The sequence below is a fragment of the Mobula hypostoma genome, chromosome 5, assembly GCF_963921235.1.
Source record: "Mobula hypostoma chromosome 5, sMobHyp1.1, whole genome shotgun sequence".
NCBI lineage: Eukaryota > Metazoa > Chordata > Chondrichthyes > Myliobatiformes > Myliobatidae > Mobula > Mobula hypostoma.
The window spans coordinates 73,055,446-73,072,556 of NC_086101.1; the positions used below are offsets into that span (position 1 = coordinate 73,055,446).

General features: G+C 45.6%; 1 protein-coding gene across 4 annotated transcripts in view; it reads left to right on the top strand.

The window, feature by feature from the left end:
* Window positions 1-17,111, top strand: part of epb41l5 (erythrocyte membrane protein band 4.1 like 5) — a 207,315-nt gene that overhangs the window by 25,629 nt on the left and 164,575 nt on the right. Inside the window, exon 1 of one of the 4 annotated variants that reach the window (XM_063048543.1) lies at window positions 16,999-17,079. The exons of the other annotated variants lie outside the window; for them this stretch is intronic. The gene's annotated coding sequence lies outside the window, so the exon portion shown is untranslated. Of the gene's footprint in view, window positions 1-16,998; window positions 17,080-17,111 lie in introns of those variants that run through there. 4 annotated transcript variants of the gene reach the window in all.

The window sequence follows — 17,111 nt, forward strand, 5'->3', positions numbered from 1 at the left end:
AGTGCTACAGCACACAAATATAAAAATACTGAGACAGTACAATACGGATGCAATACTGCTTAGTGCTGTGATGAGAGGTTCAGCAGTGTCACAACCTCAGGGAAGAAGCTCTTCCTGTGTCTGCTGGTGTGGGATCGGAGGCTCCTGTAGTGCCTACCGGATGGGAGGAGAGTAAAAAGTCCATGGTAAAAAGTTTAGGGATATTTCCAAAGCCTCCTTGAGGTCAATACCACACCATCACTAACTCATGAGAGCCCCTGACCCTTTCAAGAAAGAGTTAGATAGTGCTCTTAAAGATAGCAGAGTGAAGGGATATGGGGAGAAGGCAGGAAAAGGGTACTAATTGTGGATGATCAGCCGTGATCACAGTGAGTGGTGGTGCTGGCTCGAAGGGCCGAACGGTCTATTGTCTGACCCACGACCACTCGTAGCACTGAGAATCTTGAATCAGCACTTTGAGAGCACGCAGGAGCCCAGCGCGAATGGTGGAAGAAACCTCCAATATTCACCTGCCTGCTGAGGCACATTCATGCCCTTCGTGGCAGTTTGTGTTTCCTGCATTGGCTTCATCAACCACCTGCATTAGAATCAGGTTTAATATCACTGATGTGTCATAAAATTTGTTTTACGGTAGCAGTGCAGTGCAATACATAAAAAACTATAAATTACAATAGGAAATGTATGTTAAAAATTAGACTAAATAAAGAAAGAGAGGGAAAAACTAGTGAAGTAGTGTTCATTGTCCGTTCAGAAACTGATGATGGAGAGGAAGCGTTTTGAGTGTGTGCCTTCAGTCTTCTGGGCCCCTTTCTTGATGGTAGAGAGCCATAGAGAAGAGGGCATGTCCTGGGTGATGGGTCCTTAATGGTGGATGGTGCCTTTTTGAGGCATCGCCTTGTGTAGATGTGCTGGATACTGGGGAGGCTTCTGCCCACGATGGAGCTGGTTGAGTTTGCAACCCTCTGCAACTTCTTCTGATCCTGTGCAGCGGCCCCTCCGTACCAGACAATGATGTAGCCAGTTGGAATGCTCTCCACGGTACATTTGTATAAATTTGTTAGTCTTTGGTGACATACCAAATCTCCTCATACTCCCAATGAAATATAGCTGCTGTCGTGCCTTTTCCGTAACGGAATCATCAAACGTGGTTGGGCCCAGGATGGAACTTCAGAAAACCTGGAGGACTGGAGTGTAAGTGTACTCACCCCTAATGGAATACTTTAGAAGAGGACAATATTTTGAGCTGTAAACCACTTAACTGATTATAGATCTGCCACTTTTTGCAGTGAGGTGAGCACTTGGCCTTAATTGGTTGAAGTTCAAGTTTACTATTAAATGTTAGCATTAATGCACAAACAATTTGCAAAGTCCATTCATCTTTTTCTTGAATGAAAGTGCTCGTAATGTTTCCTTGCTGAGGGCAATCTTCAAGGCTAGTCAACCAGATTTCAGTGGTTACAAATGTCTTGAATCCTGGTGCTGGGATACCAGTCCTGATAGTGAATTGATCTGCAGCCCATCTCTATAATAATTAAGCACAGAATTACTGTCTAGTTTTGTTCAGTAGGGCATGAAATATCTTGAAATGGAAGAAGTATTTCTATTCATGATTGATTGACCTTGCAAACCCGTTCAGAACGTTCAGTTCCACTTCACCAGTGCTGGCCTTGTCAAAAAAAATTGGGACTCTTTTCTGAGTGATAGTTAATTACAGTGACATATTACAGAAATAATTCTGTTCGCTCTAAAACATTTCATTCATAATGGTTGTGGGCAGCACATTTTTAAAAATGAAAACTATGAAAGTGAAACTGGCCTGGATCTGGGTTCTGGCTTCTGCAAGTGGATATTAGTTGTTTGGAAAGCTGCCATCCCCTGCATTGTCTGTTCTCATCTTCGAATCCAATTAACCACCTTAACTGCCTTCTGAAATGACATTGCAAGGTACTTAACGCAGGGGGAGAATAAGGGATGGAAAATAAAAGTTGGCCTTTCGACTCCTGCAAATAATTTAAAACTCGTATTTATATATAAACTTGACCAAACTTGGTGGTACATTATAGAAGCATAATGCAGGCTCAGAGTCTGAGATACCACGGTCACTAACCAGAAGAATAGAGCTAAGGAAGGCCATGGCAAAGGTCAAAGGGGAGGTGAGATGGTGAGTACAGAGCTTTAAACTCACATAAACAGGCCCTTCAGCCCATCTAGTCCATGACAGCCTGGTTTTCTGCCTAGTTCCATGTACTTACCCAAACTTCTCTTTAAGTGTTATAATTGAACTAGCCTCCACCTCTTCCACTGGCAGCTCATTCCACACTCGTATCGCCCTCTGAGTAAAAGAAGTTCCCCCTCATGTTCCCCCTAAATATTTCACCTTTCACCCTAAACATGCGACCTCTAGTTCTAGTCTCATCCAACCTGAGGGGAAAAAGCCTGCCCATCTATACCCTTCATAATTTTGTATATCTCCATAAAATCTGCCCGCATACTCTTATGCTCCGGAGAATAAAGTCCTGACACGTTCAACCTATTACTGTAACTCGGGTCCCCATGTCCCGGAAATATCTGTTTAGGGAGGGAGTTTCGGAAAACATGTGTCCTTAGGAAGCAATGCTAGATTGGTAAGTGATGCATTTACATCAATCAGTGCCCTTGTCCGGTGTTACATTGTTATACAATCAGTCAGTCAGGCCCTGTACTACACTGGTCTAACTGCCCTATTTTTTCTAATTCCCCTCCAAAAATTACTATTGAAACTGTTTACATCCTATCTTGAAATAGACACTCTAGATCAGTGCAGACTGAATATAAAGGGAAATGTTTCCTTGAATTGCTTTATTTTTGTCTGTCACCTCCAAGCCTGCTGAGTGGTAGTCGAAAAACACTTCTTGAAAACTCCACGTACAAATCAGTTGCACTGTCTGTATCAACCTCTCCCTAGAACTAATCTTTTTTCATTTTCCCCTACGTTCTCAGCAACTCTACCCAGATTCTGCGACTCGCCTGCACACCAGGGGCAATTTGTAGCTGTCAATAAATCTGCAGGCGTTTGGAGCTGGGTTTCAGCTGCCATGAGGCCGCTGTTGTTTAGGCCCCGCGCTGTCTGGGTCCCGTGGCCATGAGGCTCTGGAGCCACTATTTCAAGCAAATCTGTGCTGTCTTTATTAATCAACAGTTTTCTAATGAGCTTGTCTCAGTTTCTCCACCACTGAGGTTGGTTGGTCTCTATGGTGGTTGGGTTTATTTTCCCTGTTCATTCGAACGAACGCTAACCATTTGTCCGTTTGTCATTGGAGTGTGGGAGGAAACCGGAGCTTGTGGAGGAAATTCGTGGGGAGAACATAGAAACTCCCTACATGCAGTGGCAGGAATCAAACCTCATCTTACTGCCAGCACTGTAAAGCAATGTGACCGCTACGCTACCACGCAGTCATGGGGAGAGCATACAAACTCCTTCCAGGCAGCGTCAGGGATCCGCTGTAAAGCGATGGGCTAACCACTACGCTATCAAACACCCCTATGAACATGATGTCAGCAGGTAGTTTCGACAAGTTGCACTGAATGGTAAAATGTAAGACTCGAGCTGTACCCGCAGTAATCATAAAACAGCAACATTGTTGACTGACTTAATTTAATCATGGCTAATTCTTTACAAAAGCTCTTGGTTAAGTAGAGTAGATGGTACTTGTGTTTGAAGATGTGTTGGATCTTGACTCACACAGCAGTTGGTGTAGGTGATGAGTTTGAGTACAACTGGTCATGGACTGCTGTGGAAGAATGAGGAAAATGAGGTCTCCTCCCTCCTCTCCCTCCCTCCCTTCCCTCACCTCACCTCTCACTCCTCCTTTGACTGGCTATTACTTGGAGTGCATTGTGTTACTTTGTGAACTTGGAGTATCATAAAATGGATTTAGAGCCTGCATGAATAAAACAAGCCCTCTTGCCTGGAAGTAAAGAAGCCAGAGTGGTTAAAGAGAAGACTGGGAGATGTGTTGCAAATAATTGTCACGGTAGCAGAGTGGTTAGTACAATCATTTTACAGTGTCCATGATCACTGTGTTCAATTCCCACTGCTGCTTGCAAGAGTTTGTACTTTCCCTTGTAACTGCGTGGGTTTCCTTTCACATCCCAGAGTCCTACGGTTAGGGTTAGTGAGTTACGGGCATGCTGCATTGGCATCAGGAGTGTTGAGACACTTTGGGCTGCCCCCTGCACAGTCTTCAGTCTGTGTTCTTCGTTGATATAAAGTGATGGCTTTCACTGGATGTTTCCACGTACGTATGATAAATGTTCTTTGAGGCTGTGGCAGAAAGAAGCGACACAATAGCCTGCACAACTTTGGATGTGAATGGTATTTGAAGGATTTTGTGATTGATGAGAAATTGGCCTTCCAAGTTATTAGTCAACTTAAATCTTTGTTTTCAAAATATTTCTTTTTATTACAGGAAAAAAGGAAAATATTGGTGCTGGTATCAGTATTATCTCTAGTGTTGACCAGTTTATTAGATTAGCTACAAGTCCCATTGGTTTAATAATGTTGCTTTTGGAATCAATATTTCTGTTCTGAACTGTCAGCTCTTGCTGCTTAATACCTGTCCCGGTGGGTTGTTATGGACTTCCCATCTGTTTCTATAGCTTGACCTCGATTCTGATCAATATTGCTATTGATGATAGTACTGGCAGTGCTTAAAGATCATCACCTTGGCTTGGTCGTGATAGCACTTGCCCTCACGGTCAGGAGCTTGTTTTGTGGTAGCAGTACAGTGCGGGCATAACAAATTACTATAAGTTGCAATATAAATAAGTAGCACGAAAGAGGAAGAGTTACTCAGTGTGGACTCCCTAGAATTCAAAGTTCAAAGTAAATTTATTATCAAAGTACATACATGTCACCTTACACAACCCTGAGATGATTTTCTTGTGGGCATACTCAATAAATCCATAGAATAGTAACTATAGCAGAGTCAGTAAAATACTGCACCAATTTGGGCATTCAACCTGTGTGCAAAAGACAAAAAATTGTGGAAGTGCAAAAAGAAAGAAATAATGATAATAAATAAATAAGCAACAAATATCGAGAAGGTGAGATGAGTTCTTGAAAGTGAGTCCATAGGTTGTGAGAACAGTCAGTGATGGAGCAAGTGAAGATGAGTGAAGTTATCCCCTTTGGTTCAAGAGCCTGATGGTTGAGGGGTAGTAACTGTTCTTGAACCTGGTGGTGTGAGTCCTGAGGCTCCTGTATCACCTTCCTTTTGGCAGCAGTGAGAAGAGAACATGTCCTGGATGGTGGGGTCCCCGATGATGGATGCTGCTTTCCTGTGACAACGCTCCATGCAGACATGCTCAATGGTGAGGAGGGTTTGACCCATGATGGTCCGGGTCGTATCCATTACTTTTTGTAGCATTTCCCCTTCAAGAACATTGGTGCTTCCGTACCGGGCTGTGATGGAGCCAGTCAATATACTGTCCACTACAGAGCTATAGAAATGTGTCAAAGTTTTAGATCTCATGCCAAAACCTCTGTAAGCTCCTAATGAAGTAGAGGCACTGCTGTGCCTTTTTTTGTAATTGTACCTGTGTGCTTGGCCCAGGGCAAGTCCTCTGAAATAATAACACTGAGGAATTTAAAGTTGCAGACCCTCTCCACCTCTGATCTTCCAATGAGGACTGGCTCATGGACCTCTGGTTTCCTCCGCCTGAAGTCAATAATCCATTCCTTGGTCTTACTGACATTCAGTAAGAGATTGTTATTATGACACACTCAGCTAGATGTTCAATCTCCCTCCTGTAAGCTGATTCGTCGCTTTTGATTTGGCCAATGACAGTGGTGTCATCAGCAAACTAGAATATGGCATTGGATCTGTGCTTAGCCACACAGTCATAAGCGTAAAGCAAGTAGAGCAGGGGATAAACACACAGCCTTGTGGTGCACCAGTGCTTTTGGAGATGGTTGAGGAGATGTTGTTGCAAATCCGAACTGGCTGGGGTCTGCAAGTGAGGAAATAGAGGATCCAATTGTACAAGGAAGTACTGAGGCTGAGGTCTAGGAGCTTATTGATTAGTTTTGAGGGGATGATGGTATTGAATGATGAACTGCAGTTGATAAGGAGCACGCTGTTGTGTGCATCCGATGGCAGATTGGAAGAAGCTGTTCCTAAAACATTAAGTGTGGGTCTTCACGCTCCTGTCAAAACTCAAAGTAAATTTGTTATCAAAGTACATATGTCACCATATACAAACCTGAGATTCATTTTTCTTGCAGGCATACACAGTAAATACAAGAAACACAATAGAATCAATGAAACAGGACGAACAACCAATACGTAATAGACAACAGACTGTGCAAATATGAAAGAAAAAGAAACATATATAAATAAATAAGCAATAAATATGGAGAACATGAGATGAAGAATCCTTGAAAATGAGTCCATAGGCTATTCGGTGATGGGGGTGAGAGAAGCTGAGTGAAGTTTTCTCCTTCTCCCTGATGGTAGGAATGAGAAGAGAGTATGTCCTGGATGGTGAGGCTCCTTAGTGATGAATGATGCCTTCTAGAGGCAGTACCTATTGAAGATATCCTCAAATAGGGGGAGGGTTGTATGTGTGATGGAGCTGGCTGAGTTTACAACCTTCTGAAGCCTCTTATGATCCTACGCATTGATGCCTCTATCCCATTTGATGTTGCAAGCTCTCCTTGATGCAAGTTTCTGGAGCTGGTGGATGGACTCTCCCAATTGCAGGGAGATTAAAGTCAGTTTTGAATCCTATATAGCAATCGTGTTTAAAGCCAGCTAATCCAACATAGACCTCCAATTGAACTAGATCCTCTTTGACAGAGAGGAATGAGTAATTCTAAGATTCATACAAAAGAGGTAGCGAAGGCTTTCATCGCTGGGGTGGGGGGGGGTGTGGGGAGGATAAGGTCCCACTACCTATTAACTGCTGAAATGTTCTCAATGTCATGTGTCTCAAATAACCTCTGACAACCAAGTCCAGATCCTGGCCAGCACATGTGGCTTAGGTACTAAGCCCGGCGGAATAGTTTCTACAGGAGAAGCGGCAAATGTGGGTTACTAGCACCTTAAAATCACTTGCTTTGGGAAGGTGGGGCTCTTCAGCTATGGCTGGCAGCTCATCTAGGAGAAGGAAAGCTCTGATCTCAAGCCTCCGCTGCCTTACGGCTATACCCAGTCGTGGGAAGTAAATCCCGTTGAGTTCAACGCTGACAGGCAACTCCTGCAGTGCTGCTGGTGCCAAACTGTATTGGTCTTTGCTGTTCCTTTTGGATTTATATGCTGCTTGGAGATGGGGAGCCTGCTGCATGGGCAACAGCTTGCTCTCCATGTTGTACTGCCCTGACTTGCGTATCATGTAGACAGCTGGGGCACAACATCTGTGGCCGATCCAGACCAATGGAGGGCCTTATTCAAAAGAGTGAATTTGTGTGCAGCTTTTAAGAAAAAGTGCTGCCAAGGGGAGTATGGTAAGTATTTGCAATACCAACCAGTGAGTGGAAAAATATTTCTTCAGCATTGTTTCTGATTCTTAGTTGATTACGGTGCAGAGTATCCCATAGTCGATGTTAGACACCAGCTGAGAAAACTTGCAGTCCCCTCCTCCCTTAGCATTTACTTGTAATGTATGGCCACCTTTTGCAGGTCCCTTTGACTATAAATGTAAACACCATTTTCCCTATAGAACTTTCTTCCAGACAATGTTGTCAGTGTCAGTTATTTGCATCTGCAGCCTGGGGCTGGGAAGATTGGACTCTGCTATGATTCATCCTTTTGTTTTAATTATAACTTTAATTAAGAAGAAGGTAGCTCCGTCAATTTACTGATGCTGGAATTATTCAAATCATTTGATCTTGGAGGCAATTTGTTCATTGAATATAGGATTTGGGTCTTTTTTTCTCATTCACCTTTTGACATCTTGTTAGTCAGATGTTGTTAACTAATCAGAGAAATCGATCCTTCTCAGTCCTGTACACTGACTTCGATAAGGCATGGCAAAAACTGAGCTGCTGTCGAGCTCTGAGAACCACAGATTTAAAGTTGTAAACCTCTTACATTTAAGGGTTCGTATTTCAAATTGCGGAAACTTAAAATCCAAAGTGTTACTTTCCAACAGAAATCAAATTTGGACTTTTGACAAGTGAATTGACAAACTGAAGTTCCTGTAATGTATTTTCCATTTTGTGTGGGCTTGTTTTGTACACAGGATTTGGATGTTGTTGTTATTATTTCTTGTGGGTGCTGATTTGACCCTTGATTTGAGTGACCAGCTCCGTTTACTGCAGTTGAGCAGGAGCACGTTTAGGACTGGGGTAGCAGATTTCTTTGAATGATATCAGGGACACAATTCTCATGGGAATCAGTGCTGGATGTTTGTCGCAGATTTCAAAGTTCAAAATACATTTATTATCGAAGTACGTATACCATATAGAACCTGGAGATTCATCTTCTTGTAGGAAGCTACAAATCAAACACAAAAACCCATTTTAAAAAACCCCACTCAACAAAGACCATCAAACACCTGATGTGTGGGGGGAGAAAAGAACAAATCGTGCAAACAATAAAAAACAAACAAATAACACAGAGAACATGAACTGCAGAGTTCCCAAAATGAGTCCACATCCGCGGAGCCAGTTCAGCACTCCAGTTTGCCCAGTAGCCCAATTGCCTCAGGCCACAGCATGGAGCCCTTTGGTCCAGGAGCCAGATTGCCTCAGGCCACAGTCACAGAGCCAGTTCAACACTCCAGTCGGCCCAGGAGCCAGATTACCTCAGGCCACAGCCACAGAGCCAGTTCAACACTCCAGTTGGTCCAGGAGCCCAATTGCCTCAGACCACAGTCACAGAGCCAGTTCAGCACTCCAGTTGGTCCAGGAGCCAGATTGTCTCAGGCCACAGTCACAGAGCCAGTTCAACACTCCAGTTGGTCCAGGAGCCAGATTGTCTCAGACCACAGTCACAGAGCCAGTTCAGCACTCCAGTTGGTCCAGGAGCCAGATTGTCTCAGACCACAGTCACAGAGCCAGTTCAACACTCCAGTTGGTCCAGGAGCCAGATTGTCTCAGACCACAGTCGCAGAGCCAGTTCAACACTCCAGTTGGTCCAGGAGCCAGATTGCCTCAGGCCACAGTCACAGAGCCAGTTCAACACTCCAGTTGGTCCAGGAGCCAGATTGTCTCAGAACACAGTCGCAGAGCCAGTTCAACACTCCAGTTGGTCCAGGAGCCAGATTACCTCAGGCCACAGTCACAGAGCCAGTTCAACACTCCAGTTGGTCCAGGAGCCAGATTGTCTCAAACCACAGTCGCAGAGCCAGTTCAACACTCCAGTTGGTCCAGGAGCCAGATTGCCTCAGGCCACAGTCACAGAGCCAGTTCAACACTCCAGTCGGCCCAGGAGCCAGATTACCTCAGGCCACAGTCACAGAGCCAGTTCAACACTCCAGTTGGTCCAGGAGCCCAATTGCCTCAGACCACAGTCGCAGAGCCAGTTCAACACTCCAGTCGGTCCAGCAGCCAGATTACCTCAGGCCACAGTCACAGAGCCAGTTCAACACTCCAGTTGGTCCAGGAGCCCAATTGCCTCAGACCACAGTCGCAGAGCCAGTTCAACACTCCAGTTGGTCCAGGAGCCAGATTGTCTCAGACCACAGTCACAGAGCCAGTTCAGCACTCCAGTTGGTCCAGGAGCCAGATTGTCTCAGACCACAGTCACAGAGCCAGTTCAACACTCCAATTGGTCCAGGAGCCAGATTGTCTCAGACCACAGTCGCAGAGCCAGTTCAACACTCTAGTCAGCCCAGGAGCCAGATTACCTCAGGCCACAGTCACAGAGCCAGTTCAACACTCCAGTTGGTCCAGGAGCCAGATTGTCTCAGACCACAGTCGCAGAACCAGTTCAACACTCCAGTTGGTCCAGGAGCCAGATTACCTCAGGCCACAGTCACAGAGCCAGTTCAACACTCCAGTTGGTCCAGGAGCCAGATTGTCTCAAACCACAGTCGCAGAGCCAGTTCAACACTCCAGTTGGTCCAGGAGCCAGACTGCCTCAGGCCACAGCCACAGAGCCAGTTCAGTTTTGAGGAAGTGCCAATGGCTTCAGCTGCAAAGTCAGTTCAGCACTAAGGTAACGAGTTCGTACTTTGCCCTGGGCCTCTGCCTTGATCTTTTAATCTGACTCGGCGCTTACTAATTAATTTTCTCAATTTAATTACTTGAATTTAAATTCTTCATCTGCCCTACTGAAGTTCAAACTTGTGTCTCAATAGTCCAGGTCTCTGGATATTAATCCAGAATCTTAATCACCACATTATGAACTGTTATTTAACTATTGAAATAGTGAAAGGATTGTTACCTGCCAGGAATTTTTATTGGATTACACTAGAGATTCTGTAGACGCTGGAAATCTAGAGCTACACACATGAAATACTGGAGGAACTCAGCAGGTCAGATAGCGGCTATAGAGGAAAATAAACAATTGACGTTTTGGGCCGAGGCCCTTCATCGTCATGGCATAAAAAGTGCTGGGAACCCCTGCGGTAATGTAATAAAAACAGGAATTGATGAAAATACTAAGCCAATTGGTCAGCAGCTGTGGAGAGGGGCATGTAGTGTTTTGTTTTTAATTAAAGTTTCCAACACCTGCAAATGTTCCCATCTCCTTATCCTTCATGACCTGTACCCTGCCTTTGTCAGAGTCAGTCATAAGAGATACAAGACAGAAACTTGCCCTTTAGCGCAGTTTGCACCAACTAACAAACCCATGATTCCTTCCTCTCCTCCCATGTTAAAGCCATTTACTTAATGGAAATTCACATTAATGGAATTCACAAATCACTACCCAAAAACTGAAATGCAGAGTAAAATTTGGCTATCGCCGATTTTATGTTAAAACAAATGAAAGAGAAGGTTTATTTTTCATCTAGTGTGCCTGCCATTGCAGTGGCTGTGGGTTACGAAGAACTGCAGTGCAGTTTGCTTTCCATGAATGCAACACCCCCTCTTCCATCCCAGGAACCCCAGGGTTGCTTGTATTCCAAGTCTCTGTTCAAATGGCCAGGGGAGTATGCTGATGCGCGAAGGCCAGGGGGATCGCGGCGAGGTGCTAAGGCCAGGGGGATCGCGGCGAGGTGCGAAGGCCGAGGGGATCGCGGCGAGGTGCGAAGGCCGGGGGAAACGCGGCGAGGTGCGAAGGCCGGGGGGATCGCGGCGAGGTGCGAAGGCCGGGGGGAACGCGGCGAGGTGCGAAGGCCGGGGGGAGCGCGGCGAGGTGCGAAGGCCGGGGGGGAGCGCGGTGAGTTGCGAAGGCCGGGGGGGGGGATTGCGGCGACGTGCAAAGGCCGGGGGGGGGGGGATCGCGGCGACGTGCGAAGGCCAGGGGGAACGCGGCGACGTGCGAAGGCCAGCCGGGGGAGCGCGGCGACGTGCGAAGGCCAGCCGGGGGAGCGCGGCGACGTGCGAAGGCCAGCCGGGGGAGCGCGGCGACGTGCGAAGGCCAGCCGGGGGAGCGCGGCGACGTGCGAAGGCCAGCCGGGAGATCGCGGCGACGTGCCAAGGCCAGCCGGGAGATCGCAGCGACGTGCGAAGGCCAGCCGGGGGGAGCGCGGCGACGTGCGAAGGCCGGGGGGAACACGGCGACGTGCGAAGGCCGGGGGGAGCGCGGCGACGTGCGAAGGCCAGCCAGGGGGAGCGCGGCGACGTGCGAAGGCCAGCCAGGGGGAGCGCGTTGACGTGCGAAGGCCAGCCCGGGGGAGCGTGGCAACGTGCGAAGGCTATGAGCTGAGGAAAGCCAGTGTTTAATCAGTGTTTCTAAGCTTCTGCAGCAGGCAAAGGGACAGCAATAATATGTGAAAGAAACACATGTAACTGGTGCCAGTTACACCTTGGCAGATCACAAAGGGGTAGACAGTGAACTGTGAATTTAATAGTGAACTCACAATCTTCGTTCTAGAACAGGAAATACAATAACCAATTTGTGCACCACAGAAAATTTTACAAAGAGCGGTGAGTGAAACGAGTAGGTCGTTGCTTTTAGTGGTACTTATATATGGAGACTGGTCAGAGTAAGCCTTCGGCGTGTCTGATGTGACAGATTTGGAGACTGGTCAGGGTATGACATTGGCATGTCTGATGGGACTGAGATTTGGAGACTGGTCAGAGTAAGCCTTCAGCATGTCTGATGGGACTGAGATTTGGAGACTGGTCAGAGTAAGACATCGGCATGTGTGATAGGACTAAAATGGACAGTTTCAGGGCACTTTGTTTCTTTCGAAGTGTTGGCTATGAGGAAATAGAAACCATGAAAGGGGATATTTAGCTCATCAAATCCATGTTGTCTGTATGCCAGAAGAATCACATAATTCTCACTGCCAGTGTTCTCCTCAAAATCATACAGACTTTTTCCTCTGAAGTATTTACTCATTGTCCTTTAAACACCATTTATTTATTGAGGTACAGTACAGAACAGGCCCTTTGAGATGTCTCCCAGCAACTCCCGCCTTAACCCTTGACTAATCACGGGACAAATTACAATGATTAACTAACCTACTAACCTGAATATCTGTAGACTGAGGGAGGAAGGCAGAGCACTCGGAGGAAAGGCCTGCAGATTGAGGCTGCTTTCCTCAGCTCAGCTCTGGTCCAGTAATTTTTAAATAAAAGAAAACGTGGGATTTTCCTTTCCTCAAGTCACTTTGGTTGTGGTTCAAGTTTTTTTATTATTGAAGTATGTATGCGGTGTACAACTCTGAGATTTGAGGACCATGGCAAATGAAACTAATTATCCGGCAGTCTCACCACAGCATCATCAGTAGTTCACTGCAGTTCTGTGACCAGCTCATGGCTGACGTGAACACTCAGGTTTGAGACTGACCTCAACATTGGTATTCTTGGACTGTGCTTAGCAGGGCACAGTGTACAGAACATGGTTGCGTGGCAAGGTCTTGTGAGGAACCACCATGTTCCGGGTAGGAACAAGCCTCTGTTAATGTGTACTCGCTGATTCTTTGTATCATTAAACGTATTTAGTGAAGATATATGGCTGAAGGTGGAAAGTTATTGAAGCTGAGCACTGATTGGGGAAAAAACAACTTCTTTTGCACTTTAAGCTAGTCGGGATGGGAATTTTTATGCCACTGTTTCAGCTTCATGCCCCTGAATCCCAGGTAAGTGGAATTTTTTTTTAATGTGCCCTGAACTCTTTGAAAGAAGTTCCAGCCTTTTATTTATTCTCCCTGTGTATATCGTTGTGGGACCAACAGCAAGAACCATGTGCAGGGTAGTTGATGGAAGGATTAGAAAAGATACAGGGAACATGCTTCTCGTTCATTGAGTGGTGGGAGCTTGGAATCCAGTGGAGACGGAGACAGTCGTTACATTCCAAAGGTTCCAGGATGGGTGATCAATATGCTGTACCCTCCAGAGAGCTGGCATGTGAGGTTAATTTCAGACACTGTCCTTTCCGCTGCAGTGGCCTGAATGGTGACCTCCTGTGTCAGCTTGTCACTTCCACATTGGTCAGTTCTCAAGGTGATGATTTTTGTGCATTCATGAGCACTGTCAACAGTAAAGGAAATGTTAATTGTCTCTCGCAAGGTTTTAACATAACCGTGCATTACCTTCACCATAATGCACCTTCCAAAGAACAGCATGTGTGTTCAGTTGTATCAGACACTCTCAAAGTGTCAAGTATCTCAAGTGGAAACAAAGTAGGGATTAAGTCAGCAGGTCAGACAGCATTCTTGGCAAGAAATACCGAGTTAATGTTCAAGTCAATGCAGTTCAGTGGAACTTTTCCAGTTGCAATAGTTTATTGAATTTCAAACCACTGGGTGTGTTGAATATGGATTAGAGATGTTCACCTCCTTCTGTGTAGCTTGAATTTTTATAACCTTAGTGAGACTTCTGCCTCTGAGAATATGTTGATCTGCCTGATATTCTTATAATGTATGAAACGGAGAAGATAATGCGTGATTCGGCTTTTGGTAAAAGGAATAAAAAGAAAGGCTGCTGAGGAAGGAAGTTGTCAGTCCTGTGATCAACTGTTTCCATATCCTGAAGAAAGTTCCAAGAGCTTCTAGAAAGAACATTGCAGTCTTAAATATGGCAGACGATTGGCAAGAACTCACCTAACACATTAATTCAATATGCACCATTCAGTTGAAGATTTAGACCATGAGGCAAAGGAGCAGAATTAGGCCATTTGAACCATCAAGTCTGTGCCACCATTCCATCATGGCTGAGTTCTTGTCCCTCTCAACCCCGTTCTCCTGCCTTCTTCCTGTAACCATTGACATCCTTATCAACTTCCGCTTTAAATGGTGACTTCCACAGCCACCTGTGGCAATGAATTCCACAAATTTGCCACCCTGTAGCAAAAGAAACCCCTCCTTTTGTTGAAGGGACATGCTGAGGCTGTGCCCTCTGGTCCTAGATTCCTCCACTGTAAGAAACATCCTCTCCACATCCAGTCACTATTCAATAGGTTTCAGTGAGATTATTTGATTTGATGAAAGGTAGAGCATGTAATCTTATGTCTGTGCCTTCATGGGGAACATGCATTTCCGACTGCCTGTTGTGGCCTCAGTGTCCCAAAGTGCTTTCTAGCTACTGGGGTACTTTACAAGTGTGGACATTGCTATTGGTAAAACACGTGGCAGTTGTTTTGTGTACCGTACGGCTGCAAACAGCAAGGTGGTGCAGAACAGATAACTTGTTCTGTTGATTGAAGGATAAACTTGGGTCAGCACATTGGGCATAATTCAACATCTCCTCTTTTACAGTGTCGAGGGATCTGATACAGATTCACATTTTTCACGTGACTCTCATAACATGTTAACAACCAACCCCCCCCCCCCCCCCCGGGGGCAGCTCGCAAGTGTTGCCACACATTCCGGCGCCAACATTGCATGCTCACGAACAGAACAACATGAACACAACACAACAGTACGCACCAAACGACAAAGCAACAACAACGAAACAAGCCCCTTTCCTCTCTCCCACACAACCACCCCCCCCAACGCAAGCGCCGTCCTCACACCCACCCGCCCCATTGGGCCATGACCGCTGGACTTCTGATTGCCCTTTGGGTTCAGTCTGAACCTCCGATTGAACTTCAGGTTATGGTCTTTGGTATCGACCTAGGAATCACCAACAACGACAAATGTCGACCCTGCGTGAGAACCCGAACTCTAGGCTTCGAGCTGCGGACTCATCAATGACGGGAAAACGCACACTGGGCCTCGAACTCCGGTCTCACTCACTCGCGTGAAGGGGCCCCCCCCCCTTCTCTGATGGTTTGTCATTCTGACATCTGACCACATCAGTGTTGCTGGTCTTTGAATGCGAACAGAGGTTTAGACTCTGCTCTCTAATTCCCCCACATCCCTGTCCCTAAACCCCGACCTGACCCCTTACTCCCCTCTCTGTTCCCAAACCATCCATATGAACCTAAAAAAATCCCAAAAATAAATGTCTGAGCTGATAGCTCAACAGAACTACAGCTCGGCACCATCTTGGAAAAAAACTTTGCAAAATGCATTCTTATATCACCTGAACTTCTAAGATACTGTGTTTTCTGCTCGTATAGCAGTAACACACTGGAGTATCACCCTAGAACTTTGTGTAAGTCTCAGGAGTGACATTTGAATCCACTACCTTCGGGCTTTAATGTTCAAAGTAAATTTATTATCAAAGTACATATGTGTCACCATATACAACCCTGAGATGCTTATTCTTTCAGGCTACACAGTAAATCCAATAACCACAATAGAATCAATGAAAGACCTCAGCCAACAGGGTGAACAACCAGTGTGCAAAAGACAACAAACTGCAAACACAAAAAGAAAGAAATAAGAATAAATAAGCAATGAGGCGTCCTTAAAAGTAAGTCCTTAGGTTGTGGGAACAGTTCAGTGATGGGTCAGATGGAGTTGAGTGAAGTTCAGGAGCCTGGTGGATGAGGGGTAATAACTGTTCCTGAACCTGGTGTTGTGAGCTTTGAGGCTGCTGTACCTTCTTTCTGATGACAGCAGCGAGAAGAGAGCATGACCTGGGGTGCTGTAGGTCCCTATTGCTGGATGCTGCTTTCTTGTGACAACACTTTGTATAGATGTATTCAAAGGTGAGGAGGGAATGGGCTGTATCCACTACTTTTTGTAGGATTTTCCATTTAAGGGTATTGGTGTTTCCATACCAGGCTGTGATGCAGCCAGTCAATATACTCTCCGCTACACATCTACAGAAGTTTGTCAAAGTTTTAAATGTCATGCTGAATCTCCACAAACTCATATGGAAGTAGAGGCTGCTGTGCTTTCTTTGTATTTACACTTTCTGGATCCAGAGCTGATCCTCTGAAATAATAACACAGAGGAATTTAATGTTGCTGACTCTCTCCACCTCTGATCCCCTGATGAGGACTGGCTCCTAGACCTCTAGTTTCCTCCTCTGTAAGTCAATAATCAGCTCCTTAGTCTTGTTGACATTGAGTAAGAAGTTGCTGTTGTCTCTGCTTTCAGCTAGGTTTTCAGTCTACCTCCTATATGCTGGTCTGTCATCACTTTTTGGTTCTGCCAACAATAGTGGTGCTGTCAGCAAACTTAAGTATGACATTGGAGCTGTGCTTAGCCACACAGTCGTGTGTAAAGCAAATAGAGCAGGGGTTTAAGCACACAGCCTTGCGGTGCATCTGTGCTGGTAGAGGAGCTGTTGTTCCCAAGAGGACTTCTGGTAGAGCCATAATTGATGAAATACATCATTTGTTAGATCAGAGATTTGGCTTGAAGGTGTAGGTGTTAGGGATATTCAGGACAAATCCAGGCTCCTGGGTCCACTATGTCCATACCGGCTATCATACACATCTCCAGTGCTCTGTAATCTTCCCTGCCTTGGATGTTTAGGTGTTCATATTTGATCCTTTAACCTTGTGTAAGTTTTCACCCTAACTGTGTTTTTTAAATTCTAGCCACACTCTGAGTGAGATTATACCACTTCAGATCATCTCGAAACCACTGTTCTATAATCTTTACCCTATTCGCTCTACGATCCTACATCTACTAGAGTGACAGGTAAGGTACAAGGGGCTAAATAAGCTTTTCCT